This window comes from Hetaerina americana, unplaced genomic scaffold (assembly GCF_022747635.1).
Source record: "Hetaerina americana unplaced genomic scaffold, ioHetAmer1.1.p SCAF_104, whole genome shotgun sequence".
Lineage (NCBI taxonomy): Eukaryota > Metazoa > Arthropoda > Insecta > Odonata > Calopterygidae > Hetaerina > Hetaerina americana.
In genome coordinates this window covers 864,755-890,041 of record NW_027286115.1, presented here as the reverse complement: position 1 = coordinate 890,041, position 25,287 = coordinate 864,755, and the positions used below count along the sequence as shown (strand labels likewise).

General features: G+C 38.9%; 1 protein-coding gene across 1 annotated transcript in view; it reads left to right on the top strand.

Moving 5' to 3' along the window:
• CARPA (Carbonic anhydrase-related protein A) overlaps nt 1-25,287 on the top strand; it is a 331,334-nt gene that overhangs the window by 167,064 nt on the left and 138,983 nt on the right. The gene's annotated exons all lie outside the window — the stretch shown is intronic.

Genomic DNA, 25,287 nt, shown 5'->3' with positions numbered 1-25,287 from the left:
ATGAGCGGCCGATCCATCTGAGTGGTATATCACAATTTTGAGAATCGATATCTTGGATTATAGAAAGTGCATGAGTTCATTTTCAGTGAAAGTCACGATTGACCTTTTGTACACATACAATTACACAACTACATACAATTACACAATGCAGTGGGATTATACTACCTTGATCAAAAATTTCCCGGAATTTATTCAGAAAATTAAAAATACAAGTTTATTCATCTAAATCTATATTGTCCCCTTCAAAGTAATCCCCATCGACTGCAACACACTTATGCCAGCGCTTGATCCAATCCTCGAAACATTTTTTATATTCGGTTTTCGGTATGTCCATCAGTGCTTCCTGCGATTTTTCCATTACTTCCTCTCGGCTGCTAAAACGCGTTCCCCGTAATGGTTTTTTAACTCGATTGAACAGAAAGAAGTCACAAGGAGCCAAATCAGGTGAATTCGGTGGCTGTTGGATGGTATTTGTTGCATTTTTCGTCAAAAAATTACGAATAATGATAGCACTGTGCGACGGTGCGTTATCATGGTGCAAAATCCACGAGTTTTCTGCCCACATTTCTGGTCTCTTTCGGCGAATTGCTTCACGCAAACGTCTCATAACGCCCAAATAATACTCTTTGTTTACTGTCTGGCCTTCTGGCAAAAATTCATGATGCACTACACCGTTGTAATCCATGAAAACCGTCAGCATTGCCTTCTTTTTTGACTGAAAACGACGTGGTTTTTTTGGTCTCGGCTCATTTGGTGAACGCCATTCACTTGCCTGATGTCTGGATTGCGTGTCGTACTCATAAACCCACGTCTCGTCTCCAGTAATGATCCTTTTGATGAATGTGGGATCGGATTCAGCCTCGCAAATCATGTCTTTTGCGACGTCAACACGGTCTCTTTTTTGCATGAAATTGAGGTCTTTCGGCACCAACTTTGCTGCTACACGACGGAAACCCAAATCATTAACCACAATGTCTTGGGCGGATCCATAGGCAATGTTCAAGTCCTCCGCTATTTCTCTGATGGTTAATTTGCGGTTATTGACCAACATTTCTTTTACTTTATCAATTTTTTCACCGACTTTCGATGTCGATGGTCTGCCACTGCGTTCATCATCTTCGATTGACTCACGACCACTTCTGAACCGCTCGTGCCACTGGTAAACGACCGTTTTTTTTAGAGAATCGTTGCCGAAACACTTTTCCAACATTTCCAACGTCCGTGCGCCACTAAATCCGTTTTTTACGCAAAATTTAATACAAGTTCGTTGTTGCAAATTTAAATCCATTTCTGAAATTGTAAAAAATCGCCAACACACACAGAGATAGATGTACTCTTGGCTACGTAACTTTTGCAAATGTCAAGTTATGACACTAAGATTTAAAGGGAATATCAACAACAGATGTACCAATTTAAAAAAAAAACAGAACTCAAATCGGAACGATGGGAGCGCCACACGGTGGTTATTCCGGGAACTTTTTGATCAAGGTAGTATTACCCTTTCTTTATGGAGGTAATAATAATAATGGTAGAATTAATTAGCCTCTAGGCACTCAAGTCACTCAGCGCAAGGTACACTTATTGCAACCCAAGAGCTAACCAGCCGCTAATTGCCAGGCAACCGCTTTCGCCTTTACCCAATTCTCGGCGTACCGGTGACTCCCTACAGACTTTTTTTTATACAATGGCACATGCATAAGGCTTTATATAACACAGCATCGTTAGAGTAATTGTTAAACAGCATTAAACTTGCGCCTAGAGGCAAGGCTCATTTGCATCTTACGTTAAGCACGTAACCAGCCGCCTAGAAATTAGACCCAATGAGATATTCCCTTCATTTTCTATTACTTCCTTCCGTTTTCGAATTCGATCGTCCCAAACGGGAAAGTACGGATGCAACAAGGAGCTAACCTGCGCTCATGGTCCATGAGGAAATAAGCAGATGAATATTAGTGCTGTATCCTCCCATGTCCACAGTCACACACATCTCGATACCACCCCTCCACTTCCGTACTCCCCTTCCCTCCCTTCCATCCAATCTTTGGGCTTTATTCTTGTTGGGACGGCGCATGCGCGCAGACGATTTCGGTCACGGCCTACCTCAACTCTCCCGCGTTCTCATTTCCCTCCCGGACATAAGTGAATAACTCGGCCAGTCCTAAGTGCATTACGCAGGCCGGACTCGCTAATGTGCGGACCATTCGCGTCGGAAGGGATGCGCGCGTGAAACCGAATTCAAAGCAGAAATAGTTGACGGGCGACTTAGGAAATAATTAGTCGGTTGAAATTAAGTGAAAGAGCTCTCTCTTGTCAACCGAGTATGACTATTATTATTGCTGTCTACAAAGAGCCTTTCGGCGTTTGAATCGGATACACCGTACAAACACGCGTGCAATGTCGTTCATTGTGGAATTAAGAAACCAGATTGCGATTATGGAGGAAACTTTTAAAAATCACATGAGGCGTCTCTACTTTATTATTTTTGGAGATGCAAAGAGTTTTAGAGGGCAAAATTCTCTCAGGAGACATTTGCGATAGTTTTTTCTTCGCGACTCTTTGGTGTTCCTTTTCGAGGAACACACTTGGAGTGAACCCGGCCAAAAACATTTTTTTACGAAGTAAAATGCATTGCGAAAGAGAAATAATATCATTCCAGATTAATGCAGGATGTCATTTCAATCATTAAAACGTCCCAAAACATGAATATGGAAGCGAAATATATTCTCCATAGTACTTGAGAAAGAGTCATTCGCGACAGAGGCAATCAGAGAGCAGAACCCTCGTGATGCGTCCTATATAAATACGGTCAAAACTTCAATCCGGTAATTTCGATTTGAAGACGCTGAGTGCAGTACTAGCAAAATGTTTGTGAACCCAAGATAATCCCTATTCCTCTCGCCACAACTATTTTCAAAATACGCGCACCGAATCACACGCGCTTGAATTCAAATATTCTCCTTGATTTGGCCTTACTCAAATCATTATTGAAATGAATTATATGCCTCACTTACCTAGCCAATATTACGAGAAGGAAATGTCTTCTTGGTAGTTTAATGTTTAAATGCGAACAGATTAAAATAAACTCTCAATTAAGAAAGGCAAGCAGACATTATTTTTATACTCTAGTCTTAGGAAAGCTTTTATTAATACCTGTATTATTTCCCAAAACGCAATATTAGTCATGAGATATCGTACAATTAAATAGTCTTCCCTTCTATGCCTTTCAGTGGAGAGGAACTTCCGTGTACCGATATTAAATAATTATTTTTTGCATAAAAATCAAATAAATCCCATGAATCATGAATGAATATCTAATGACTTTTGCAACCTCATAAGAAAACCGCTGCATATATTTTGAGGTGAATATCTCAATATTCGCATTCATCCTTCGAGAGCAGTATTCCACAATTTCATAGGACCCGTGCCCTCTAAAATAAATTGTTTCCTTAATAGGCTCATAACAGTATTATGCGACATTGGACTTCGGAAACCTTGACGGCCAAAAGTTGAATTTTTATAAATTCCAATGGATAACTCATTATTAATGTCAACTGCGGCGGTTGTTACATTGCCTTTATAATTCATGAAATAATGTCCATATTTAGTCATATTCGTATTTTGAAATTGTAATTTTACCTCCAACAATATCGGTTATACATTTTTACCCTCAAGGTAATGCAAGTAACTATTTCTTCACATTTCCGAATTTCAAGTGCTCGATGTAGTTTTAATTATTTCTAATGAACGTAATATCAAAGTATCTATTTCACGTACTTGACTGTTTTTTGCTCATTTTGGCAATTACATTAATTTTTCTAAGAAGCGTTTTGTATTTTTTTATAATTTTATATTTTCATAATTGCTCACAATTTCATATGATCATAATTTGCCATTGTCTTTCACAATTTCCTCTTCTTCTATTCCCTTTGAAATTTAAATTGAAACAACTATAAATTTAATATTTTCCTTTTGGCAGTCTTATTTGTTTTGCGTACTCTTCTTTAAGTCTTTTCTTTTTGCCTTCTTTGCTACTTTGATGCAGCTTGCTTTATTGTTATTAAAGCAAAAAAAGTGGATTAACCGTTTCGTTTAGATTCATTGTAATATATAACCAAAACGCTTTAATCTATTTCTTACTATTTTCTCTAATTCTATGAGTTTCATCAGATTCCTTCTACTTCGTATACTTCTCCAGTTTTTGGTGAGGTTAGCAGTTTATTTCTATTCTATTCCTAAAGATTCGTCTTTCATATAAGTCCAATTTGCCTAAATTATAGTTCAACGCTATAGGGATTAGGTGGTAAAAGGGACTAATGAGTTTAAATCTCGCCAATATAAATAAATAAATAAACGCTAGACACTTCCTTTATTGTCGTTCCTACTTCACTAGTGTATTACAATGTATTATTTGTACACCCTTATATACACATGTATCTACATCTACATCAATACCCTGCAAGCCACCAAAAAGGTGTGTGGCAGGGGGTGCAGCACCAGGAAGAAAAGGTAAGGGATGAGGGGGTTACGTATGTGCATTTTGATTCAAATATTCTCAGGTATTCCGTTCACTCTTTACTTTTTATCACTTCTTATTTTAATAGCAGATTTTTCGAAGCCATTTCTCATTCTTGTTTCTCCCAAATATTTGAAAATTTTCAACTATATCAGTTACAAAATAAGTCTCTCATTCAACGCTTAAAATAATTTGATTTAAACTAATTAATTTGTCAATAACCTTACAGCATTTCTCAAATTTGCAAATAATATCATGCTTTCATCAATTCGTGTTTCCGCCAATACAATTTCTGTCCATCATCATAATGAATACATAAGGTTTGATTTTGTGCAATGATGATGAAGTTTACCACTTAAAAAACGCAAATTCATGTGAAATTCAAGTATTTAAGCCATTGGGAACCTGGAACTTACCCTATAATAACCGAGGTTAGCAGAAAAGGAATGGAGTTCAAACAGTCTTGTGTTTTTAAACTAGAGTCACTATGAGGCATCAAACAGATTTGGACCCTTAAGCCTCCACAGATAATAGACAAGCTCTCTATGAACTAGGCTACCGTGCCACTAGTATATATAGGTGATATTTCCATAAATTCTAATGGAACACAATTTTCATCTCCCCTTTAGGAGACCCATAATGGAACCAAAAGCGAATGAACGAGGTTCAAAAATTGCGCGCATGTGTGGAAGCAAACCAAATCAAAAACTCGTCCTGCTAACACATTGGGTCAGGTCAAAACGTGATTGCGTCAAATGGTCGGCGCACATAATCTTCTCCTTCATAAAAGGAGATTTGAAAGAGCTGAGCTTTTGTTGAGGAAATAACAATAGCCTGAAATGTTCCGCGTGTAAGCTTTCATCACACTCGCTCTCGTAGCAAAAGCTTTGAGCATTCTCGTATCCATGGCAATAGACCGCGCGGGATAGAAAACGCGCCGTTTTCACTTTCCTCTGCAGGAAAATACTGGGGCAGCTCTATCGTGCGACGGTAGAGAGAGAGGAAGGCAATTTTGAACGAATTAAATCGTGTGCGCATTGCAAAATGTGAAAACAAAAACATACGAGTCACTGGTAAGTCACGGGTCGCCACGTGAGTACCATAATTCTAAATAGGACTGCCGACGCAATGGCATGTATAGGGTCACTAAACGGGATAATTTGTATTTAAAGCTATTTTTGGGAAATAATTATTGACAAATTATAAAATTCAAATTGCCAATCTCTGCTTAGTAACAGTTGCATAAAAAGGAGAATCTGGTCTTTTTCCGCACTTTTTTCCGTGAACAATCTTTTCCAGATTCAAGAAGGCAACATCAAGGATATTTTTGCGTGGAAAATTGCTGTCCGTCAAAAGATATTTCTTGGCATATCAGTTTTAGATCAGCATTGAATTCTGGTACCATTTTACAATTTATAGTGGCAGCGCCAAGTATTTCGGATTTCTTTTATTTTTGTTCCATAACAGTTGCTGAATAGTGATATAATATTCATTGTCAATTTCGTAAATGGTTATTCAACACGAGGACTATAAAAACCATGACTGCAACTACATCTGAACAAATTTTTCACTCTTGAATTGATCATTTTTTCAGCCTCCTTAAAGGTATTGCATAAAAAACACTGACATAACGGATTTTTCCCAAATATTGTTTTACCCACATAATTTATCAGAAAGGTTTACTGAGCATTTAAAAATATCGCATATTTTTTCGTATCTTCAGCGCTTTCGAATGCATAAGCTAAAATATTTTGCATCAATTTTTGTAAAACATATACATCAATGGGACATAAAATATGAATTACGCAAGTATTTTACGATCAATGTTTTTACCATTGGGACGCTGTGTATCATTAAATTTTGGGCGGTTAAATTTTGGGACGAAGTCATAAATATTTCTTGTAAAATGTTACATTTATGTACTGACTAAGACTACCGATTTCCGGCTAGAAAACATTCTTATTTAGAGCATGAATTTTTTATTCATTTTTTTCTATAAAGTGTGGGACATCTCAAAAACTGAGAATTCTTGTACAACTTCTGATAATGTGATAATTTGTTTGATGGAGCTCCGTTTATCATTTCAATTGCCTGAAGATCAATAGATATTTGTCAATCACGGGAACCATGGGAACCGAAACCAAGATTAAAGCATATACATACACTCGTAGAGGAATGATCGAGTAGCGACGTTGCATAATGCATACTAAAAACACTTAAAAATACACACGAATGAAAAAATCTACACACTTACATATATATATATATATATATATATATATATATATATATATATATATATATATATATATATATATATACATACATACATATACATACATATAAATATATATATATATACGTATATATTTATTTATTTATTTAATTAAATAAATGTAATGGTTGTTAATATTATTTTTTGTGCCTGGTTTTTTGAGTGAAAATCCACCACCTTTTGTATGTACGTCTTTGAGTTTTTCCACCAGCGTTATGTTTATTGTAGCAGTATATGGGATTGGGAGCGGGAATGGAATGTGGGGATAGACGTAAAACGCGCCGACCTCAGCGTAGCGAGTTCCCATGCACATATATTTGCCACGTGTGCCCTTAGGAAAGGGATGGAAAACTCGACTGATCGAAATAAAATGACCATAGGAAAGGGCAGTCCGTGCGTGACGGGTAGGGAAGCACACAAACACACACTAACATACGAGTGCTGAGTCCGTGGTCGTGCGCGTGCGCAATAAGCAAACAGAAAACTCGGCGGCCCTTTTGACATCGTCCCCCGTACACTCGTTTCCTCGCGCGTGTGTGCCTGTGTGCGTGCGTGTTTGTGTACGGTCGCGTCTGTTTATTAGCGGGCGGTGAATCATATTTCGGAAAGTGAATAATTAAATGAAACCTATGAGTCGCGCGGATGAGCGTTTTGTGAAGTCCAACACACGGGCCTTCTGTGTCGGGTCGGCAGACAGGAGACATTTCGGAGGGGGGAGGGTTGGAGGGAGACTTCCCTTCGCCACCCCAACCCCCGACCAATTCCTCTCCGCTCTGATTTAACCAAATATTCCACCAATAGCGGCCTCTCCCAGACACTCATCTCCGATAAAAGCGAATCCCCGACAACTGCCGGATCCCTCGCGACGTTCCAATTCTTTCAACTCTAGGAAATATTTACAAATTGGCCAAATTGATTATTTTAAAGTTTAAAAGTCAAATAAAAGTTTTGTTACATACATCACCAGCCTTACCCCTACCATGAAATGCCTCTGAAACTTGGTCGTGGAGGTAAAATAATGAGTACCGATTTGTAAATATAGTGGTAGTATTTAGGGGAGGCGAGCGACAGCTGAGGTCATTTGCGCCATTAGGGATGGACGGGAAAGGATAAAGGGTGGAGAGAAACCCGGTGTCGGCATCAGTCTACTCTTAACAAAAGGCACCAAGGGGTGCGCAGCTTAACGTCCCATCCGACGGACGGCGTACTTAAAGAGCCCTCCAAAATGCACTTAAATTAAGGATCGAGTTACCACTGAAAAATAATCAACGCCGACGGGTTTCAAACCCAGGCTCTCTGGGTTGGACGCCAGTACGATAGCCACCGCACCATCTCGATCCCCTTTTGTAAGTGTCTTTTTTGAGTTGGTTGTGGATAACAATGTACTGATTAAAACAAACGCAATGGAAAATGGCCAAAATTCTAGACAGTGAGTGAATAGGAATGTTTATTGGGAGAAATTCAAAAAGGGCAGAGATAGATGGATACAGCAGGTATTGGGTAACGGAGAACCTTGTCGAAATGTGTGAAAGAGGGTGGAGTTTGAGTAAGCGAGATAGGGGAGAAGGACTTTTCATCGTGCTAGGGATATCTTTAATTCTATAGTTATTGAATTAAAATTATATTTTCAATAGGGGTTGAGTGTGTGTGTTTACTGTCATGTTAAGTGGGACAGTAAAGGCAGTAGTTATCATCCCCTTATTTAGTCAAAAAAAGTTTGCCAAGAAAGTGCGCTTAGAAGATTTACAACTCTAATTGATAATATTAATACATAATTAGGAGTTTTCCAGTAATTAGAGCTTTTCACCATTTCTCTATGGCCCGGGCTGGATTCCAGGTGATTTTGGATTCCTCCAACTTTGCCCTAGCTGTGTGATTTTTTAGGTACCAGTTCTTCTTGAAAGACCTTAGGCGACAAATGAAATGGAATTTGAAATCCTACCCTCTGAATGCGGGGATTTTCCGTGCCTTATCCAGCTTATTTCGCAATAACGTAAACACATAATTCAACGAGCATGCACCACTTGAGCGCATCTATCAAACCAGCTTGCAAATGAATGGCTATGGTTTATCAATCAACAGCTTTAACACATAGTTTTAGCAACGTTTCGTCGTAAAATAAAATGAAAAAACAACTAATGGCTGCATCAAATGCGGTTATTATTGGTATTTAGAGTCAATATCATGAGATCAAAAAATACATTTTCCAATATCCCAGGTCTGATTATTTTTATACTTGAAGTGTGAAGACACCAGAGAGGATGCTTTGCATTTGTGTTTTGACAGCCATTTTTACACAAATGGTTCTCAAATCAAACGCAGTTGTGCTTAAATATTTGGGGAAACCCATGAATATTCAGACATCTGAGTTTAAATTTTCCTTATCGTCATTAAAAGAATTCATGAGCTCTGGTCCTCAATCTGTTCAACTCCGAAATTGTCGACAAAATAAATAATTTATGAAATAATTGTCACTAATAAGTTTTGTTCCCGACGGGAATTCATTTTGTAGATACTATATCTTTGGTGAATTATCAAAAATATCCGACTGCTCTTTTGTGATTCGAGCCTTGAGCAAAGGTTATACAGGGTTCTTCCGGAAAATAAGTGTACTGAGCTCAGGAAAAAAAATTTATTACACTTTTACATATTTTAAGCTAATATTCCTCAAAATAGGACCCTTGTGAGTCGATACACTTGTTCCAGCGGCGTTCCCATTCCTGGAACGCTCCCGCGAAGCCATCATCGGGAACCTCTCGAAGACTCGTCGTCGACCTCTTCTCTGCCCTCCACGAACATCTTGTGCCACCGAAAGATCATTTTTCTGGACATGGCTGACTCCCCGTGAGCCTGGTTAATCATACCGACAGTTTCGGTGGACGATTTCTCAAGCTTTACCGCAAATTTGATGGAATAACGCTGCTCCAAAAACTTCGGCATCGCGTTCCGTGACGTGGGTCGAGCGTGGAGGTTCGCGTTAACAGAGCTCCTCACTACACCACAGCTCAGAGCCGACTGCCTTTTTCAGCGTCGCTTGCCAACATACCCCCCTCCAATCGAAGCCCATCAGAGCGGTGCTGGGCGCGCCTGGAGCGGCGCACCCAGCCCAGGAGTCAGTACACTTATTTTCCGGACGAACCCTGTATACCAAAGGATATAATTCATCAAGTTCAAATTCAACATGTCATACATTTGACTTTTATTGGCTAGGATTAGTATGGTGTCAAAGTTCATTCTTCCGCACAATAATTCACAAGGAAATACTTGTATGTGGCTTGACTTCTTGGTCGTATAAAACGTAAAATAAACAATTAAGCAACGAATCAAGTTCTCATATAAATCAGAGTTAATTTTTAAACGGTATTTAGCTATAAACGCCTACTAGGACATTATTCAAGTAACCATAGAAATAAATTCGGAAGATGCTTCCTAGTATCCTTAACTTATCCGTATCCAACATTACTCAAAACCATTTTCCGTTGAAGTAAGGGCGTAATTGAATTTGAGCTAATGCGTCATTTTAAAAATAAAAAGTGGGTGAAATTTGTTATCTATTGGTGCGTCAGCTTTTTACTCCACGTTATTGAAAAGCAGCATGGTCGTGCATTTAAAATAAAAAGATATTCCACATCATTTATTTTGTGCCCGATAGAATTGTGTCCTTTAGGTCACGAAAAAAAATGCTACCCTGAACAAGCTTGGATTATCAGTGAATCAGGTGACAACAACGGCCGAGAAACAATTATATTTTACTCATTTTGGCGTCATCCTCTGATTTACCCCATTTGGAGGAGTTCCCCTGGGGGGGGGGGGACAATGTGGTTTGCCCCCGAATGCACATGATCGCAACCTGCTCGCCGATGCGTGCATTGCGATGCGGTTTTTGGCGTTTCCAAGGGGTGATAGCGTTATTCGAGCCCCCTCACCAAACCCCCTCCCTGTTAGCTCTCCCCCCCTTCCCACGTCTCATTCGTGTGTGTGTGTAATTTCGTCGAGAATCACTCGATCGGAATGCCTGGGGTGGCGGTTATCCGAGTGATGGGGTTCCGCCGGGAGGGAAAATTGGGAGTTGGAGATATTTGGGCGACGATCGTGAGCAGAGAGAGAGAGGAAGTGACAGCGAAGGAAGTTTCCCATTAACAAAGCAACGTATGATACTCTTCGCCCATTCCCAATAGCGTGACGTCTACATAGATGCGGCGACTAGGAGCTCGGAACGGTAGTTACGAAAAATAGAAGTACAGTTGGACTTGCAAAACTCGAAATTTTCCAGGTATTCATTTTTTGGCAAGTCGAAAGTAATTGGTATTATGTTTCTGTTCTTTAGGGTTTTTCCGTCGAATTAGCTTCCTAGTAGTGCTCAAAATCGAAGTCTTGAATTTTCCGCTGACTATGAAGCTATTTAAATCCCCTTTACCAATAAACTGTCTCAAAGGAATACTTTTCTCTCAGAGCATCACCATTTCCTTACGTGCAGCCAAGAAACAGTAATGACTGACTATTTGGAGTGCTGAAAAGGAGGATTTCTGTTTGAAATTAACCCATAAAATCTGAAAATATTTCCAAATTCCATTTCTAGTTTTTCAATCTTACAATATTTTCAGTTTTTATGGAGGCCACCACTACGCGACAGACTTTCTTTTAATAATAACTAAGAACTTAACTGGAATGTGCATACCCTTGGCGTCGTTTCCTTATTTTATCTTCTATTAAGTCAGAGGCAACGCCCTTTTCAAACAATAGGCCCGCCAATTCACTAGTGAAAGTGACATAACATCAATAAAACACAATAATTGAACAATCTCCTAAAACCTTATTAACCAAAATGTTCGCCCAAGTGATGAACACCTGCATACAATTGGACAACAGGAGTTATTTCTTTACGTACATACATGGAGGGACATTAACGCATTAAAGTGCACGGCTGCTCACAGAGGTCAAAATTAACGGGTGATGCCCTGGGACAACACGTTAAAAAAAAGATTCCGCACGATTTTTTACTAATTACGTACAATATCCTGAGAAACCGAACAGTAGCATAGGGAAGGGGCTTTTAAGCAAGTGAAGAACTTGAAATAGTTATAATTAGGAGATACGGCCGATTAAGTCATTTGAGTAATTATGGGGGTAATTTCATATGAGAAATAGAATTTTCAGGAAGAGGGGAAAAACGGCTGGAATGAGTAAGCCGGCGTAGAACATCAGCCGACTCTTAAAGAAAGACGCCGAGAGGTGAGACACAATTTGGCGTCCAGTCCGACGGACGGCTTATTCCGCTTGAAGTGTTTCCTACGTGGAATCCAAGTAGTCATTTGGCTACCTCAGAAATATCATGCTATCACTTGGATTGGAACCTGTGTCCTTCAGGGTGGGAAGCCAAGTAGACTAACCACTGCACCAAATATTCAGCTGCTATCCATATATTGTTGTCGGGGACCATGAATTCTAGAGAACACGTACGATTTTAATTGCATAAAATGTATCTCGGTGGTTTTTAAGTACTTAATGTATTTTCGTAAAGGAAGGGAAAATGTCCTCGTAAACTGTTTGATCACCCTAAAATAAAATTTAAGGCACATGTATCCACATTTCATATGAATGTTACAAACGAAAAATGTTATATATATATATATATATATATATATAAATAATAATTAAGTATTATCATTCATGACGAATTTCAGTTTCGTTAATGCAATTACAAAACTTTCCTTATATAGCATGTGGCTCTTTAGGAGAGGTGACCGACTGCTAAGGTCATTCGCGCCTATTAGGGATGATTTGGGCGAGTAATTTGGTTGAGGTGGGATGTTCAGGGAATGTATAAATAATTGGTGGAGGGAGAAACCCGGCGTCGAGAGTTACCCGACTCTTATCAATAAAAAAGGTTCCTAGGGATCAGTCACTTATTTACGTCCAATTAGACGGACGACTCACTCCACTTGAGGCGCTCCCTTAACACTCTACTTTTGTTTTCCCCTTAAATTTTACCCATTGTATTACTAAATATATATTTAGACGTGCCCTCGAAGCATAGAAGGTTTAGTCAGATTCCGCATTACCCAAGGTGACATCTTCTAGGGAGAAAATAATTTATTAGTTAAAGATTTAAGGTGAAGAGAAACCCATGTGGTGAAATGCGTATTGTTCAAATAGGGGGGAATTTTAAAACCAGACTCACCACGATACAAAGGCCATGCTACAGAATTTTGGGTCAGCAATCCTGCCTCCTTAATGGCGATACATTGACGAGGAGGAAAGGAGAAATCTTATTTAATACCCAATATACTACAGTTTGAGACGAACAGGCTTCAATGATTACGTTTTAACGTTTGAAGTCATTTCTTGTTGATAAATAATAATATCTTGAAATTTTATTCACTGTTAATATATTTCTACGCTTTAAACTGAGTTTTGTATTTTAATGGATCGCAAAAAGTTTTGAAATTTGCATACTTCTCTAAAAAAATGGCAAATACCTAATCTCACCGAGAATTTAAATAATTATTTTGTTTGAATTAATCTTTAAAATTTATTTATTTCGCAGGTACGTGTCTTCATGTCCGAGTTTGGGTCGCGACGGGTTATTTGACCCCGTCCAAAGGTCTGTAAATTCTTTTGTTACCCTCTTTTCAATTTTTCCTCAGTGGCACTGATTTCGTATCATTTCCTCATTAATATTTATTGAGAGATATGGTAAAACAAAGTTCTACACCCAGGCATAAACATATCGTTTACTCTTATCTGCTTTGTGATGTATCATTACTCTTGTTGTATATACTCGTATGGTGTTATGAAATATTCACGTGCTCCCTCGGGGCTACTTTCTTTTATCCTCCGATTTCACTCTCAGCAGAAATTGGTGAGGATTACCGGTGAGGATAAACACTTTTCATATCTATACAATTTTAATTAAATCTCAGTTTAAACGTTTTAGGAGATAAAATTGTTTTACTCGTTTGGCACCCGGATGACACTTATGTTACTAGCAAGAGCTGGCCTTACATGTTTGGAAAAAAATTATATATCTCAGTAATTTAGGTTCATACCAGCGGAAAAAAACAAAAATTATGATCAATTTTCAATCCCAGTAGATCTCATTCAGTCCCACTCAGTAATTTTCTGTTTCAAGCAAAACAAATAAGGTAAATGTTTTATCAAAATGACATCAACTTTGCTTCATTTCAATGAATCAATGTCGGGACAAGAGTCGAAAATCCGGAAAAATAGTTCTTTTGAGGATTGTGTGCGCACGGTAAACATCGCGGTTTACTCGAATAGATTAAACTGGTATTTTCCATCCGGGACAATCCGTTTTATACCCAACATGATACAGACTTGGAAGTTTTCCAGTTTCCGGAGGTGGTAGTAGTGAATTCAAGGCACGTGAGGCGGCTTAAAGCAAAGGATTTACTCAAGAAAGAGAGCAACCGGTACACGGCAGCCAGTCGGGCGGGAGGTTAATTTGGTGTGAAAGCGCATCACGGAGAAGATAACGCGAGCATGAGCAACGGCTTTGGGTAAAAAGCTCTCCTCTGTCGCGGAGTGGGGATGTGTCGGGCGGAGTATGGTGGGGCGAGGGGCAAATTGATAGCGCGGTGGAATAACCGTCTCGCTGAGTGTTAAAAGGGACGCACGGCGACGGTGCAAACTGCTCCACGTAACTTCATTTCGGCGGGCATGACCTCGTGTCTTAACTTTTTTATTCCATTTTTTCGGTTATGAAGAAATCGTGTAAAAAATTACCATTTATTTTGTTACACTGCAAATATCCTTTATATTTCTCCCTGATTCAAGAGTTTAAACCACAAACGAGGCATGAAGAACAGTGAGATAAATTCAAAGCGGAAGTGAATCAGATTTCCGAATTAAATGTTTTGAATGAAAATTGTTCAAATATATTTTGTTTCGATTTCCAGCCTTTGTTTCAACGGATAGAGCAGTTCCGAAAATAACTGCGGGAGATACCGTAACAGTGGCCTTTTACGGAGTCATCCACTAATATGCATTTAAATGCAACAATTTCAGAGTGTAAAAAACCTGAATTTGATGCATTGAGATACAGCAGTGCCTTATGAACTTTTTTTCAAGTAATTATCTCGATGGAACAAAGCAAGACAACAGAATGCAAACATGCCCTTTCTCGTGGATTTCTTGTGTTCGTGTCGTTGGATCTTGACATTTTAAAAATCGAAATAAAAATGTGGATTGGGATAATTTTTTAAGTAATTATCTCCATGAAGTTCTCAGATTTCTCAGTTAAAACTCTGGCCGATGAATTCTTAGATGTTTTTCAAAACGCCGTCACAAACATTTTAAAATTTCATAAGGGCACTGATATATTTGATTTCGGGCTATGATGAAATAAGACCTCCAGTTGCCCCACGCGAAACTAAATTTATAATCTTGCAATGGTTAGGTTAGAAAAATTGCATGCGTGAACGTGGTGTAAGGCCAATGATTCCCAATATTTTTTTGAATTTAAATACTATCATTATAGTTATATTCTCATTCAACTGATATTTGAAATAATTAAACGGAGGAATAGTTCAGAAGGCGCTGAGATCATTGTCAAAATAATGAACGTCTGTGTAAGTGGAATGTGGGGAATAGACATTTAATTTTACAAATACTTTAAATTAATCTCAATATATCTAGTGTTATCAACCTTTATGTTGGTTTTTATTGGTGAGAGTAAAGCTTACCCCCATTAAGCCATTAAACCTGAGTTCACACATTTACAGAGCTATGGAGGGGGTGCCAGTTCCTCCCCTTATATCACACGCCGGTGCCCAGCAAATATCTTGTATATAAAATCCAAATCAGGCAACAGGGATTTCAGATAGTGGCAGCAACTTGTGCTCGCGAAAATTTTGCAAGAATATTAGCACTCATAAAACAATGATGATAGAAAGGAAGAAATCATCACCCGCTACTGTTAGAAACGAGGTTTTTTTAAACCCTGCATCAAATAAGAATTTTAATACCACCCTTATAATTGGTCTCAAATTTGAGTTGATGGTTTTAAGATAAACCCTGGGTGAAATTCAAGCAAGGGAGTGAGTATCACTGATTCCACAATACTGTGGTGAAAGAATTTAGTACATGTGGCAAACTTTGCTCTTATCGAGGACGGATGGGCACAAGTGAAATAACACAAGGTTTGTCAAGAGGCGCCACCCGCATCAAAAATCAGGGGTCCTCTGGTCAATAGCACACTAGCCCCATCCAATAATCAACTGCTCTGACTAAATGAATCCCAAAGAGGTTTTTCAAGATGCCCGTCATTCACCTTAATTCACTTGTAAAATCACATTATTCAATTTAGTATTTCCCATCCTCGAAAATTTCCCATATTAATTCATTTCATTCATATAGCACAAATTCATCTTATTTAAATTGGACAGTGCATTATCCACTCTATTGGATGGCAATAATACACAGGTTTCATGGAACGTACATCCAGTTCAATTCAATATCCCCCTAATGTCCTATACCACTAATTAACTTCTGATATCTCTACCTACTAAATAAAGAGGAATTGCTCGGGATGGCGGTGGAGGAGAGAGGATTTGTGGGTAAAATTCAATAAAAGCAGGAGAGATGGATGCAGAGATTTGCATTGACGATGTGATGTTGAAACGCGGGATATAGATAGGGGAACTTTAGGTACTACATAGAGATAGGTGCCATCGAAACATTGGGGCACATTGGGCGAATAGTGTGAAGGAAGGAAGTATTTGACATTTTAGAACATTTTAATGTAGTTGGTGGTATCATTTTGGGGCTTGTTAGATGAAGCTGAGAAATGTAACTATTTTGAGTGTAAGCCCATCCACAAACCTATACTGAACGGTACACAACCACTTATAATAATTACGTACGCCATGAAATTGGTACAAGTGTTGATACATTGTATACTTCCGATACGAGAATGCTTCCTTAACAAATAAGAAATTAACATAGATTTATTCATTTCCATATTTTTTGTGCAAAACTTTAATTTCGATATGTAGGATTTTTTAATTAATTTGTGTTTTTATGTTGTACAAATTACATTCTTTTTCACTCCAGCATAGCGTCTTCTACGTTTACTGAAATATAAAAAATAAATCAGTTCACCTACGCCTGCTTCTTATGGAGAGAGCTTTCCACCAAGACGTCTCCTCTCGTTAAGAGATATAAGAATGTCAAAATGGGTGACTCGTTTATTTCTCAAACCGAGGTTGTAGTCTTAACTGCATGGGGTAATGATGTACACACTGATTTTTTCGAGATACTCGTGATTTCGCTGTTGTTTTTGGGTATCCCACCAAAGATAAACACGTCTCGCGTGTAAATTTTTCTGTTGATAACGTGTTGATGTAATCTAATTGATTTTTCAATATTTCTGATAGTCCTCTTAGATTTATTTTACCATCTTCTCTCATAATGGCAGCAGTGGTGTTAATCTTTATTTACGTCAGGGGAGTGACTGGATAAAACTATTAAATCGATTTTTCTCCTCTTTAAACATTTTAAACTATTTCTTAGGGCTTGAGAATATGTATAACTGGATAATGTAAAATATTTATTAAATAGCTCAGCTGTGAATCCACCTAGCAGCACATTTCTTACAAAGAAAGAGTCGTACAAGTGATCTACCTAATTGAGATAAAATTTCATCTCAATTGATGACATTTATTATAATCGAATGATGTATTTAAGAAATTGATGCTCCTTTTTTTAATTTATCAATTCGTCGAGTTCTGCTCGGGCATTGTTGCTTAGGGGAGAAACATCGGCAAATTTTTGTCGTAATTTATTTATGTTCTCATTTATAATTATGTGTTACTTGTTTATTTATATTTCATTTAATTTTTCTTAACTCTTGAGGTTAATTTTGTTTGTGTTCGTAATTTGTGCTAAATTTTTTAGCATTAACTTAATTTATTATTATCAATATTTTGTATTAATTATGCTCAGAACATGTTTCACAATAGGGCATGGCCTAAAGAGGATAACGAATAGACGAAATATCTGACGAAACGAAACCGAGCACCATAATGTCGCACATAAAGTTAAAATATCATGCATTAAAATTAAACTTGAGATCAACAAAGGCATCCGTTAGCACTAAAATAATTGTAATGATGATGCAGGACATTTCATCTTTCGTATATTTTGCAAGAGTGATAAAGGACGTACAGCGTCTGGCATGATCGCAGAGATATATCGCACCATGAGACACACACATCACATTAGGGAGTTGGATGTCATTTGTATTTGACAGTGGCGGCCTTGCTTGCCTCGAGGGGTCTTCCTCCAATATTCCACGCATCACAGCACTGACGCTCCCCGGGAAACTCAGTTTCCCGATTCTCCCCCGTCACACAGCCCCGCCCTCCCTCCAAAGGGGTGGGGCGGGTTGGGAGAGAGACCACGACCTACCGAAATTCCTCCCTCGTTCACCCTGGCCCGGGATCCCTCTTTCCTTCTTCTCCCTCCCCATGCCCCGCAGCGAGGGGAGGCCTAGACCTACGAAATTAAAACATTCCGAGTGTGGAAATTCGTTCTACTCCCTGCGTCCACGTGCGAGGTGGACCCGAAGAGGCGGTCCTCCGCTCTCGGTGGAGGTGACGGGCGGAACTTCATGAAGGTCTTCGACTGAAATTAGGCAACGCGATGTGAACGCCCAGAGATGGAACGAGTATTACGCCTGAAACGGATCTCTCTCCTTCTTGCCTTCGAGATAACTCTATTCCAGAAACCTCCGATTGATTACTCTGAATAAAAATAATATTGCTCACCAGGATTTCCCACAGTAAATGGTGAAACATTTACTATGGGAAAGGCCGCTGGTGTTTATGCATACAACTTTTCAAGGTTGATCATTGCAAAAGTTTTCACAGTGTAAAAATCATTCACCTTGAATGGAAGTCGAACCCGGATCCATCGATTTCCGGCCAACCTCTGTAGCTAGCCATGATATAATTCAATTTTATTTGGTCTAGTAAGTTACACAGCTTGTGTTTGCATAAAACATGTTAGCTTACAGATTATTGTTACAGCTTATTATTTTCCTTACACACACACACACATATATATATATATATATATATTTGCATACACATACACATAAATATGCATATACACACATACATACATGAATATACATTCATATACATGCATATATAATTGTGACCATTAGCAATACTGTGGAAGGATATAGTGAAGGCAGGGTTCACAAAATATAGAAGAAAATTTGGATTAGTAACGGAACATTATACATATGTGGTAGGGATTATCGATAGGTTTGAAGCACAGTCATCCTGCAAAACAACTCTTCAACTACGGGCAAAGTGTGTCGAGGCGTCCTGTTAAACTCTGAAATGTTGAGGGTTTTATAGGAACAAGATGTTGTCACGAAATACCGTACCGTAAGGCTAATAATCATTTAATATGGCCTCTGATTGCATTATCCCATTGGCATAACCTGAATCTTGCTTCGAGTATATTTTCTTTTCAAACATTTGGCCAGAACAATTTTGACTAAAATTAATATGAGCTATATTATATATCTACGTAGACTCACAATATTCCCATTAATAGTACAAACGTCACCAACATTAAATCGAGGGTATTATAGATTTTTTGTCTTCATCGAGTCACCATAGTTATCGCATTTTAATAATATTCAAATTCAATATCTTGGAAAATATAAAACGCAGAGCAAAACACTTTTAGTCATCTAATTTATTTTTAATTAATAATTTCTCCAGCATCCTTCTCATAAAGGAAAAATTGATGCAATATTCCTGGATTTCGATGCTTATCATTGGACAATTCCGTTATAGTAACTTTCGCGACATCTTTCCACAATTCTTTGAATTTTTCCAATATGTTTTAATTTTGGTTTTAGTGGTAATAACTCCTTCATTTACCACACCTTGGCTTTGATATATACATACGTATTCTTTTCATATTATTCCACATAATATTGCCAAATAGAGAAATAATATGATATCAAAAACATAAATGAAATCTCATTAAGCCAAAATTTACTCATCACCGTTGCTTTTTTGTATTGCGAGCATAGTATTTCGTAGCACACATTTCTACTAGCTCCCTGACCATATCTTTAAGTTTTGGCACATACTCCCTCGCCAACACATCATCCTGTGTCATCGTCCCGAGATCTTAAGGATACGACTGCAATAGTGCGTTGCACGAGCAGGTTTTACTCTCACTCGTCGACCACATCATCGTCCATTGAAAACTTGAATATACATCAAATCAGGCTAACTTGGCAGCAGATAAAAAAAAACGTCAATATATTTTTGCATTCGAGTGATTCCATTACTGAGACGACTGGTATTCATCGCCGGATATTTTAAGTGTTCGATATTCGGAAGTGTTTAATAAATAAGATTTCATAAAACAGTTAACCGAGGCACTTCCCGGCAGCTCAAATCGTTCAGGAAATTTGAAATAAATCGGGGAATTCGAGTTAATCTCTATCTCGATGAATAGTAATTCGTCATCGGAAGTGTTACATTATTGTGCACTTCAGTGGGTGACTCCCGTAAGCCTGAACTTCTATCAACAATGAGGGTTTCTTTAAGGGATGAAATCTTCAAATATTCCTGATTTCTAATCTTCATTCTTTGTATCCCTACAAATTAATGCTCCTTATATCTTCGTGCATTTAGACAGTAAATACATACAACCCAAGTCTTTACCTATATAAATAAAAGGGTAGGTTGAAAGGTAATGCGCACATGCCTGTCGACCACGAACAAAAACAAATGGCCAGATCGAGAAAAAATTACATTTGAGAACAATTCTTAAACTTCAAAATCATATATTTATTTTTCAACATTGTCACCGTGAAGGCTAACACATTTTTCCCAACGTGTAACAAATGTTTTCATTCCGCCACTGAAAAACTCTTCCGACTTTCCTCGAATTCAGGACTTTGCGGCTGCCTTCACCTCATCGTCCGAGGTGTAATTATTACCCTTGAGGTTTCTCTTGAGTTGAGGAAAATATCGGGGGAATAAGGAGGGTGTCGAAACAGTTGAAATTTCAGGTTTCGCAGAGCCTCTCCAGCAAGGTGTGTGGACGAGCGTTTCTTAAATTTACTGGAACCAGGCTGCCTTTAACACGACAAACTTCTTCCTTGGATATTCCAATATGGTTTGCGATTCGCTTTTAAATGATTCGCCGGTCATTGGGAATCAAATCATCAACGAGTTTACGATGTTTATCGTCTGTGGCAGTGATCGGATGTCCGCTGCGTGTTTCATCAACAAAATTCGTGCTCGCGGGAAGGAAAAGCTTTGATATAGCGCGGTTTATTATTGCTCAGAAACTTGGTATTTGAGGCTTGAGGATAGGCATTCATAGGCTGCCTTTAAGACGTAAGTGTGGTGGAGACATAATAAAATAAAATGGACGAAATGAAAAACTTGCGACGAAATTGAGGGTATGGCAAGCTAAGGGAGAAGGGATATGCCCGCCAAAAATGGATTATTGAGGATCATGACCCAGAGGGGATAATTTTGCTTAAGTTAGGGGAGGAGAGAAAAGACTACGTATATTTTACGGAATGAAATTGGTTAGACGGAATATATGGAGCATTCAATTTCATGAAAAAGGCTAAGTAACCTTTGTGCTTGCTTTACTTCCTGTAATGTTAGATGAGGCTTACAGCTGTATTGCTATTTGGTCTCCGCGTTCATCAGAAACTCAATTCAATCGTTAGACCACTTTTAGTTAAAACAATACCTCAATGGTCAGTTTGCAGAAAGTGTTATGACATCTTCAGAAAATTCCAGGGATAGGTAAGCCCATAAAAGTACTTGGCAAATTAGGTGTGATTTTGAGAGCGACTGACATATTACCGTGAACGCTTTTGAGAGGTTATTTGTTTTTATTTTAAAAAATGTCTGCACCAGACAGTCTGGTGGGGTTCGAGGGGTTAGGGGGGGAGGGTATTGGGGGGAGAGGGATACAGACTGGAACCGGGATGGGGGAATGCAAGGGGGAAGCGGAGTCGACGTTCCTTCACGTTCGGTAAATGCGGTGACGATTGGACTCCGGTTACGCAAACATATTTATACGTGCAAATTTAATTATCTCCCCTCTATCTCTCTCCCCCCATCCCCCTCCCTCCCGGTCTCTTGTATCCTCGCAAGCGCTTTTCCCGCTCCCTCACGCGGGATTTCCATCCCTGCCACGCTCCCCCTCCGCCGAAATATACACCCATCCCTCGGAAACCTTGCTTTTACCCCGTTCCCCACCCAGAGACCCCCACATTTCCACCCCTCTTCCAACCCCACTCACTCCTGTGCTCAGCCACACACACACACTCCATCACCCTCCCCACCCCCCTTCTCCCCACACACTTCTTCCCTCCCCATCACCCAATCCGCGCACAAACACCCCGCGAATATATATATAAAGAGAGAGAGAGAGGGTGGGGGAAGGTCGAATACTCCCCGCGAATTGTAACTGGGGCAAAACCGCACCCGCGCCAACAAAGCTGCCAGTCATTAAGTGCTTTGGTTTCATTTGACTCGCCATTGTCATATCAAAAGGCCTCTTCAGCTTACTCTCCCCCTTTCCCTTCATCTCTCCTTCTCTCTCCCCCGCGTTTTCCTCCACACCCCACCCCCCCCCTTGCCTTCTCCACTTCCACTCACCCTCTTCTCACCCCCTCGCTCCTCTGCAAAAAACACTTCAATTCCCTTCCCTCGAACCACTTTCGCATCAGACACTCACCCAACATATCGCGCCGCTCCCGCCCTCAACCGACAAAACCTCCCCTCTTTCCTCTCTCGTGTTCAACTCTTTTTCCTCCACTGCGTTCTCCCTCCCCAGCCTACTTTGCTCTTTCCTCCTCCATCTTTCCTCTCTCTCTCTATTTTCTCTACTCTCTTTACCTCTCTTCTCACCTCTCTTTTTGCATCCGTTTCGTTCGCGTTCAACTCCGTCTTTCATTTCCCTTTTACGAGCTTCATTGAAGGATACGGTTTTGAGCGCCCGAAACGCGAGAAAGGGAAATGGAGGAGGAGTAGTATGAAAAGAAACTATATGGAGGAAAGGAGGGGAGGTGAGTTAACCTTTCACTCGGTTGATTTCTCCGGCGGGATGACAATTTAAAGCAATTTCGGCCTTTTTTAGGTGGCCATTGGATTATTTTTATTCAATTTGATGGTCAAACTATATTATTCTGTATCTCTCTCTCTCTTCTTCATGTATTTTTTGACACTAGGGAGAGTGGTATTTGGGAGTGAGGGGTGGGGAGTAACGCTGCCGTCATCAAACATGAAGCCCGGTGATGGAGCAAAAGAACGGACGATAACCTCATTTCGTCGGTTTGGGTTCTTACGTTTTTAACCCGAGCAGGGAATTAAAGGTGACATTCGTCGGATTGAAAACTCGCGTAAAAAAATTCCATTTTCTCTCCGAGTAAAATGATTTAACCTCAAGGTGAGGTTCGAAATTCGATTTTCCAGTTAAGAGTCCGATAAATAAAATTATTCAAATTTGCGGGGATTATTTTGGGACGGTTTGAACTTGATTGGAAATAGTGCACACGCATAGATACATTTGACGAAGGGATTGAAGATGAGAAAACCTGTAGGATAGGTGAAGGATTTTGCTACAAACTCCATTAATTTTTCTGAGCACTGTTTCTTATTCCCCCATAGACAGCAACCTCATTTTCCATTGAGATTACTGATTAGTATTGCTTCATATTTTGATGCGTGTGATTTCAAATCCCCAGAAATTAAGAATGATGACGATAGATACTCAAACAATCAATCCATAGCTCATAATGACGAATACCAGTAAAAGTTCATGAGTTGACCGCATAGCATTATTATAGATCACTAAAGGTTATGTTCGTCGGTGTTAATCAGGAAAGCTTTACTGCTTGACCTTGGTATGTCACTCACTCAACGTTTTAACATCAGTTAATTAAGTTCGCTTTCATTATGAATAAATATAATGAAAGTGAACAAACAATTGTTAAAAATCAAAACATATATAATGGCGTGATGGAAACGGCAAAGTATTGGTGGATAATACTTTGCCAGTAACTGTCAATAACTTAATTAATTTGGAACATAATTTTTGGAAACGAATATATGCAAAAAATAAAGAATTTAAACAGTTTCATTAGGTCTGAGACAGCAAAAGTAAGCTTCTTTTGAGGATATTCCTGTATTAGGTCAACTAAGACGTTGGGAGTTAATTTGAAACGTTCAATAAATAATGGTACAGGTGATCCGGAATATCTATTTGCCCTGGAAATATTGGCCGCATACCCACTCTCTTTCACAGGCAAGGTTCGGCTCAACAAAATATTTTCCCAAAAAATTCAGTGCTATTCGTGCTCCTATTCTATAACATTCTGTGGAAAATAATTCACGCAAATTCACTGAGACGGGGAACAGGATGTCCCTCGTTTTGTTCGTGCTAAAGTACGTCTCTCTCAACCACAAATCTTCTCTCTTGCATTCTAACATTCCTAAATTAATCAACCGAACAGCATGACGAGAATGTCGTCAAGAAATTTGCCCCTATTCACTATTTATCAAGGCTACTAGAATACCCAAGGTGTAAGAAAATGATGCAATAATTAATTCAAAAGGCATTAGCCAATCGCCAGCATTATTTTAACTTAACTGCACGCATGGTTTTTATAACATTATGAGACCACTTTGAACCCAAATAACCCATTGGCTGATACCAAAGTAACAGTCACATGAAAAATCAAAATCCTTGCAGGTTCAGGATTGTGACCTTAGTATTAAATCATACCCTAATGAGGCTTTATCACATATTAAAGCATTAATGATGACAAGAATACACCTTATTGCATGATAAGTCAATATATCTAAATTTTAAAGTAGCGTAATAGTTTATTCGTTAATATTCCTTATCATGCTTGCCACGGATTCCAAATCTGGCCTAATTTTTAATAAAATGGAACGCTATAGCAATATAAAAGTCTAAGATCTGAGAGTTAGATATAGCTACTGAGAACTATTGAGAGCTGGTAGATGAAAACGCGTAAGAATGAATTCTAGAAAGGATTAGAAGAAATAAATAAGAAAATAGAAGTGATGAACTGTGAAGAAAATTCAGAAATGGGGCGAATGAGCATGTCGCTATGTTATGAATGGTAAGCCCAGTTTCGCCAACAACGAGCAATGCTCAACCATCAATCGTTTCATGATTAGATCATTTTTGTGGTTTCAAGAACGAAAATAAATAGAAATCAGTCATCAAATTGTAACAGCGTTAATGGTAGTTAAGTATCCATCATGTCGACAGATAAAGAATGTGTGTTGCCAGTTATTATTGATCGGCAATAACAACTGGAATAGTAAACTACGATTGTTGATCAAGTAATTTAGGATCGACGGTTGCTCATTGAACCCATTGGGCCCATGAGGAATAATGAGAAGCTGAAGAGACCAAAGAGTTGAGGGCGATGCGGCAA